The sequence below is a fragment of the Bacillus rossius genome (genome assembly GCF_032445375.1).
Source record: "Bacillus rossius redtenbacheri isolate Brsri chromosome 4 unlocalized genomic scaffold, Brsri_v3 Brsri_v3_scf4_2, whole genome shotgun sequence".
Lineage (NCBI taxonomy): Eukaryota > Metazoa > Arthropoda > Insecta > Phasmatodea > Bacillidae > Bacillus > Bacillus rossius.
In genome coordinates, this window is record NW_026962011.1 from 4753683 (window position 1) to 4762221 (window position 8539).

Consider the following 8539-nt stretch of genomic DNA (forward strand, 5'->3'; position numbering starts at 1 on the left):
TAAGTATTCATGCCTACCTGGCATGAGAAAGTCTAAGGCAGTCACTTTTATGCTTTTGTGTATATATATCGCTACTCCTACACCTGATTTTACAGTGATTCATTCTCATTTATGAACGTCTTTAAAAGCGCAGAGGGCATGCTAACGTTCCTTACACTGGACACATTTAAAATGAACTTTCTTTTTATTGATATGTTATTTAAAAATCAATGCTCACACGATACAATTACATAAATGTTACAAATACACAAAAACACTCCTAAGTGGCAGACTAAGTACTAATATAAAAAATTACAATTCTATTGCGTTCATGTACAATCACACCCACAATTATACAGATCTGAATAAATATTTTGCGGAATGTCAGTGTCATCCCCTCAGCCATGGGATGACTAATCTGATGTCGGTAAACTGCTCCAAGCTTATGACGCGGCATTGGTGGATGACTTTGAATATAAATTAGTCTTGCATAGTGGTATTAACCATCTATTGTCACTTTAAGAGCGGTTTTTACAAGGTGAAAATAATTCAAATATGAAAATCAATTTTTTTATGTTATCAAGCGTGGAAGAATTTAGTATTTTAGCGCCAGTGGTATGGCAGATCACAACCAGCAATAAGTAATTGCGTAAATCTGTGTGTATTATCATCATCTATAGTCTATTATATCCCTCACATCGTTGACACACTACTAAATGAACGTTTATAATAATAGTTATAGTACTTAGTAGTTGATGGTAGACGTTGTTTGTTTACAATGTGGGATACGTACCCCCCCCCCCCCAATTAAGTCCCTAAACAGGTTTATGGTAGTGTGAGGATGGTTCAACCAAATATTTTAGAAGGACAATATAGGTAAGTCGTCAAAAAAACGGGCGACACATTCAGCAGCGCATTCTGGCGGCCTAGCCTGGACATACGTTGTAAGCGCATTTGAGACAATGTTATTTTGCTAATTTTTAATGGAAGTTTTTTCCTTGTTTTATCCTGTTTAAGTTATTTATAATGACTGGAAAAGTTTGTGCAAAGTTTGGTTGCAATAATTACGATGTATCTAGCTGTTAGAAGTCGTTTTTTAGTTTTCCGACGGCTGAAACTATAGCCAAATATCTTAATAGGAACTACAACATTTGTTATTGCCATGTTTACTTGTGTATGGTTTACATCAAATATTCCTTTTCCACTGTTTAAAAATGATAGTGCCTTATTGGAAACAATGATACATATTTCAACGTTCAATGTTTTAAAATATTTTTTAACCTATTTTTAATATAATTTTGTTTTTAAATTTTTATTGTATATTTTTAAACCAGAGCATTACCTAAAAATAATTTAAATATCCTCAAATTTGTATTTTTGCGCTCCACTCATTATGCTGAATGACTTAGTTGTCACTGTAGTATATCAAGCAGTTTACCAAAATTATTGATTTCAAAAGTTTTATGTTTGATTTTCAACATGAAAATAATATAAATTAGTTTTAAGTGTTTGGTTATGTTAAATAAATTAAATCAATCTCAATTTTATAAGTGTTTGGTTGACTTCAATTAGCAACATTAAAAATACTTAATTTTGGTTCGGGTCAAGTCATATTCAATTTTTAAGTTTTTTATTTTTCACTTTAAGCAGTTCCTCGAGGAATTTTTTTTAAACTTTCACGGAATATTTATAAAATAAGTGATTTACAAACTTTCAGGTTTAGAGTTAAGTTTGTTTCATTATTAAAAACTGTCTGATTTGCATCATTTCGTTGTATGTTATGTTTACAGTAACACTATATTTAATTGTCTTAAAAATCAATATAGCTCTGTAAATTGGGTAACTGTTTTGAAATATGAATACTCTGTTTCAGTAAAAAATATTGACCGTAAATTTATTTCACGATGACAACAAGATTTCAAGAGACGAGAGTAAATCTGTGCTGGTATCTCCCATTGTAATACATGGTAATTTTAATTTCGCGGGCGTTCCTTTAGGCAAAGCCACCGGGGCCATTGCTGTCGGGTGTCGCCAGCTTTCACCGTGTTAAAAGGCTCGAGTTTCCTATATTGTCATTCTAAAATATTTGGTTTAACCCTCCACCACCACCCCCACACTCCTACTAAAAAATGCTCATTCCGCACAGTGACCTTGACTAGCCAGGATGGACAGCATAGCCGGCCTCCGTAGCTCAGTCGTTTGTGTTTTCATACCTACAACTAACAGATATTTGTTTTGATTTAATTTGTTAAATTTTTATTTTTTATTTTACAGAAACAAAATGGAAACAAGTATTGTGTTTGAATTGTTCGCGTGTTTTTCGTCGTGATGAATTTTAACGAACTGCTGATTTTCATGGTAAAATATTTACTATATATATGACAAGATGGAGAAAAACTTTAAAATGAAATGTTTAAACGTAAGACGAGGAGATTTCTGCCTTCCATTATTTCGGAATTCCTTTCCAAATGGCTATTTACTATATATCCAGACATACTACCGTATATATGCAAAGATTTAAAAAGTAATTAATTTTATACTCTTAGTTTTATGTGACGTCACGCTTGCTATTTACCGGCTGTTTTTCTTACGGGTCTGTGAAATTTTAGAAAGAAAAAATACGGACGGAACGGAACAACGATCCGTTTTCGTTTTTGGTCCCGTCTGTTCCGTTACCGTTGCATTGTAGAACAGGCCTTACTAGAAAAACGTAACGATGTTTCACTATACGCACAGTACCTACTGCATCACGGAAACGTAAATTTATGGCAAACCCAATAGAATATCTGACCTACGCTTTCGAACTGAACATACATATATTTAGTTTACATAAATATTCACACTGACGACTACGAAGTTGTCACGTTTTGTGTTCTGGACTTTTCGGCGATCTTCGTTCACTTGGAAAAGAACAGACGAGTACGTGACAACAGCGCGCCTTCCTGAGGCCCGGTGCACACGTGCGGACATTGTCCGCGCGGTGCCGCTGCGCAGCATCACGTGAATTTGAAGACATATTAGATGTTGAACTCTTCATCGCAGAAGTTAAAAGTTATCCAGAGATATGGAACGTAGCCGTTGAAGTATACCATGACCGTAATAAAAAAAAAAAAGAATTGCGTGGATCAACACGTGCCGTAAATTTTGCGAATCGTTTGACGAAAAAGATGACAAGGAAAAAATCTTGTTGCAAATCTGCCCCTCAGGAGTCTTGAGTCGGTGAACGGATGCACCCAATGTTTCCTAGTTGTATCCAATAAACATTTGTATACTAGGTACACAAAGAATTCCCGTTTACGTTTGTACACATCTATCTCGTTAGTCGGCATCGTTCAGTCTGTGCGGTATTTGTCCGTACTGTGTGAATGTGTTTCTGCGGCAACGTTGCGGCGCCGCAGCGGCGCCGCGCGGACAATGTCCGCACGTGTGCACCGGGCCTTAGCACACTGGCCGCGCCAAGCACCTCCTAGCAGAGCACCCGACGCATTCTAGCGGGCTCTTCGGAAGCAACGTTTACCCTCGCGGTATAGAGAATAGTTTGTTCTTGGGCTCCTGCACAAACCAATTACCTTTCTTGAACGCAGTAAACGTACGAACGGGACCTATCTCTAGCTCTATCAGTTTACATACATGCTATTTTACAAATTCGTCGCTACGCTTTAATAATATAAATTTATAATTAGGTGCATACAATTTACAGTATCCAAGTAAATAATATTTAATTTATTATTTATTGCATCACACTAATTTCTATCTATGCAAGGCTCAAGATGAAGCCCCTAGGAATGAAGAAAAACAGCAAAATATGTTCGCTAATTATACTTTCATAAAATCTGTAATATAAATACGAATGGTGCAAGAAAAAAATATTAAGTGTACTATGCTTATTTTTTTGTTAAACACATTTATATCGCAGTTAAGTAGTACGCATTTGCGGCTAGAACAAGATTTATTCTTAACATGAAAAAATTCACAAACCCCTGCGATATGTAAGGTTTTTATGAAATGTTATTTTCAAGACCCTAAAACCTCCCGAATATCTCAACCGCGCCATTTCAGCATTAGCCTTTCGGGAAACCATTGAAAACCGGAATCAATGTTTAAAAGTTGGACATTGTTTGGTACAAATATAAAACTACAACTATTATTGCGTCCAAAACACCTTAATACAATGCATAATTATGTTATGTAGTCATCTTGCAAGACTTAAATGTTTTCCAAGCGTTTGAATAGCTACTTCAGTTATATATGTACATCCACAGTGCACAATGAAACTTAGGCATGAGGGCTAATAATGATACATGGAAGTGAGTTTAAATGCTATCATGAAATGATAACGAAGCAGTAACTGAGGAGACAGCTTGAGAGGAATGATTGTATAAATCACTATTGCGTTCACCAAGTATCCGGGGCTACTAATCATCGCTAACAATTCATATAATAACTGACAATTATAATTTATTTTAATTAGTTGTGCCACTTTACAACTACAGATAAGATTATAAACTTTGCTGCTTTCGTTATAAAGAAAATAAATTTCCAAATAGTGCGTTTAGGTTCCTGGCTGGTAGGCAACACGCTTGGGATTCGGCGCTGTGGTCAAATACGGATTCGGCGTTGTGGTCAAGTATGGATTCGGCGTTATGGTCAATTTGGATTTCGGCGTTATGGTCAACTTTGAATTCGGCGTTATGGCATTCGGCGTTGTGGTGTTTCGGCGTTAAGGTACTTTTAAGAAACACACATAAATTCATTTAGTTGTTTTCAGTTTGTTCATGTGGCACTCCCGCAGCAACATTTTTCGGCGTTGTGGTCATTCGGTGTTGTGGTCATTCGGCGTTGTGGTACACAGCAGTTCTCGGGTCGTCGGCTTTGTGGTCAATTTGGAATTCGGCGTTATGGTATTCGGCGTTATTGTACGTTCGGCGTTGTGGTATTTCGGCGTTGTGGTAACGACCCCAGAAGGCCTGGAACAACAAGCTACACAGGAAGTGACTCATGTGGAGTTTGACGTCACAGTTTAAACTCCTTGTTTAAACTCCTACGTTTTTTTTACTACACAGATTATATTTTAATTTATTTTCTATTTTATTTTTTTAATCTCCCGCTGGACAAAAATTCCCTGTACCCAAGGGGCGATATTATGAAACGTCACGGTAGACAGCAGCCTAACTCTGCTTTGTCCTCAGTGGGAAAAGGACCGTGGGGGAGGGGGTGGAGTTCACTTTGCCTTGACTTCAGCACGTTCGATTCGAGCTACGGTCAAGGTCTTGCTTCCGCGGGTGACTTCTCCAGTGTGGTTACCCTGCACCACTGCAGGGCAAGTTTTGGGCGAAGTTCCTTCACGCGTGCAAGCCTCCTTCCCCCCCCCCCCCCCGCCAAAAAAAATGGCCACCCATTAAAGTGCCGTCTCGAACTCGAATCAGGCCCAAGGAGAGTTCAGAATTGAACGAGTCACCGCTTCCCCCCTCACTTATGGTTGCCACCCTGCTGGCAGATTTCCAGTCCAGAATTACAGCCTTCGCGTGACGAAATCCCCCACGCGAAACATGCAGTCGGGCGGCGAATTTCGGGCGGCTCACTTTAATAGCTCGGTCGCGTCGATGCCGCTCATTACTTTCCCGTTCGTCGTCCGTAGTCCCAGGGCACGTTCGTTTTATTTTATTTTTTTAAAACTTCACTGCAAAAAACTAATAAAGCGGCCCCGGGCTACCCGAAGAAACCGTGCAATTTTGCGCTGTAATGTAATCCTGTATCTGGAGAAACTACATGAAAAAAAAAAATTCTCCCAGCGCGCGTTGGTGAACCACCCGTCCCCTGGCACGCCTGGTCGCCCCGGGCCAATGGAAGCAGTCCGATCCCTGGTCGTCGAATTGCGACACCACTCGCAGGGAAGCCGACGAAACAGCTGAGCTAGAACACAGGTCACACAGACACGTATTTCACTTGCATTATTATCTGTGATTGTTTCTACTTGGTTGAAATCATGTTTATACAACCATATTTTGATTGTAGATGAACATTGGACAGTTCTACCAGTTGATATCTCTATGACCACTGAGTAACAGCTGATGTTTAAGAATTTAATTTCTCTTAGAACATGATAACTATGCTGCATTTTTGAACATCGAATTTTAAAATTATGTTATACTAGCTAAACCCGGCCACGCTTCGCTGTGGCTCAAACGGAAATTAAATGATTAGGAAAGTTAATCAAAGTATTCTAGCGGACATAGATTCACCGAGAAAACAAACCATTCAATTTAATACACTGCTTTGCGTTGCTGTGGCTATGCTGTTGAAAGAAAGGCAATGAAGAAAAAAATTTTTACACATAAAATCATTTATTTTAAAGCTAGTGGATGGACTTCATGTTTTGTTTATCCGTTTTCTACATAAACATCAGATGGTTTACCGACTCTTGAGCAAACGACGTATGATTGCTCTGAGAGAAGCATTAGTTTTTTAAATTCAAATTGCACACTTGCAAAGATTGCCCTTGCTCTTTATTGATAGTCACAGCGAACGCAAAGCGTATTGGAAATTGAAGCCTTTTGAACTCGAACTCTATGTCGGTCGGAATGAGTGATATTCGTGGAAGTATTACGTCTTCATCTTTCTGACTAGTGTGTCGGTGGAATCGGAAATTCTGTCTCACTGACTAAGACGTAGGGAATTATTTGTGGATGTTTGTACAGTTCATACAGATAACTCCGTTATAAAACTGTGGTCAGGAAAAATACAAGAGGACGGTCTTGACCGTAAGTCTCTTTGCGATATTGCAAACTCATTATTTTAACAGAAGTGCAGAAGATACAGCACTACTTGAACCACATTTTTTTTCATTATTCCCACCATAAAAGCCCATTTTTAAAAATCTTGTTTCTAGTTTTTTTCTTTCATACCATAAAGAAGCTCCTCCAATGAGGAGCACGGCCTTAATGAGTAAATGAAAAACTTTCTGGGCTCGCCTAGAGTGTTAGAAAGTTACACCTATCAGTAACAAGCAAAGATTGCCCCAGAAAGGATAATATTCTCTTCTCTGCAGACGGCGCAGAGTAACTGTATCACAAAGCAAAAGTCCCTAGACGAAAAGTACGTGCTCTTGGAAAGCTATGAATATTGAGAAGCCATTGTGTGCCGTAATGGCGCCGCGCGGAATTACAGCACTACGCCGTCGCTGCACCGGCAGCCGGCAAGGGCGTAAAGCTCCAGGCGGTCCCCGACAGATGGCAGATGCGCGCGATAATTACCAGTAATGCCGCCATCACGGCAGGGAGATACATCTTTTTTCTCAGACTCACTTCAAGGCCGGGATGTTAGGTCGTCACTACTGCCGTAGTCACAGTACACTGACAAAAAATAATGGTACACTGTCATAAAATAATTGTACGCTGACACAAAATAATGGTACACTGGCCAAAGTAATGGCACACCAACCCGAAATAATAGTATACCACATAAAAATAATATTATACAGGTACCAAATAAAGTTACACTGACACAAAATAATAGTACACTGTCACAAAATAATGGTATGCTGGCCCAAAATAATGACACGTATATAAAAATCTTAATTTTATGTTTGGTTTATATTAGTTCCAAAAAAATTGTAGTTTTCCCCAGGAATTTAATTCATAAATAATCCCGTTTTGGCATGTATGTGACACTGTAATCCCCTGTAATGTAACGTGCACATAGGAATAATTTGACAGTCCTGAACTCATCCAACCAAAACATTATAGACGATTGAACTATAGGGTTCAGATCGAAGTCTTCTATCCATGATCCTGTCTATTCGTTTGATAGGACTCTAGACGCTGGCTTAAAGGCGACACATCCAGGGTCTAAACAGAATCCGAAACACATAAAGCTCATAAATTTCTGGGCGAGTGTTGGGTACCGAACCCATGAACCTCGCCACATTAAGGTGGGTATCCATATGTTGCAAGTTATCCATTACGTGTTATTGTTACGTATAACCTTGTGACATGACACAATGCAACGATTTTGGGATTCCCGCCGGTCATTCATCCGTTACAGCGTATCGGTATAAAACAAAATGTGTTACGTCCCGTAGATACACCAGAAAGGCAGTTCGTCACTACCCATGAGCGCAGGTCAACTTGAAGCAGCCGCATTAATTTTTATACACCTCTCGCTTAAAAGAAGAGAGAGTCACCACGTTAGTGGATGTCAAAAGCACTTAAAAGTAGGGAGCTGTACGGTAGTTCCAGTTTGTTGGCTGATTTCAAGTTTCAGGCAGTGAGTGGACTGTACAAGAACCAATACGACGGAATTCGAATTATTTTTTCTGTGTTTAATTGGGCCGAAGTTTGACACGCCACCGGTCCACACTGGTTCTTTCGTCGAGCTATGACGGATCGAGCCCGTTGCGTATCTTCGTGTCAAGTTTTGACACACAACGCTGCAATGTCCACGCATGCACATTTCGGTTACGTAGCGGGGCGTATTTACGGTCGTTTGCAACATATGGATACACACCTTTACAGTGACACGCACCCTGGCCCTGTCTCGAGTTTCAGTTCAGTGCCTCATC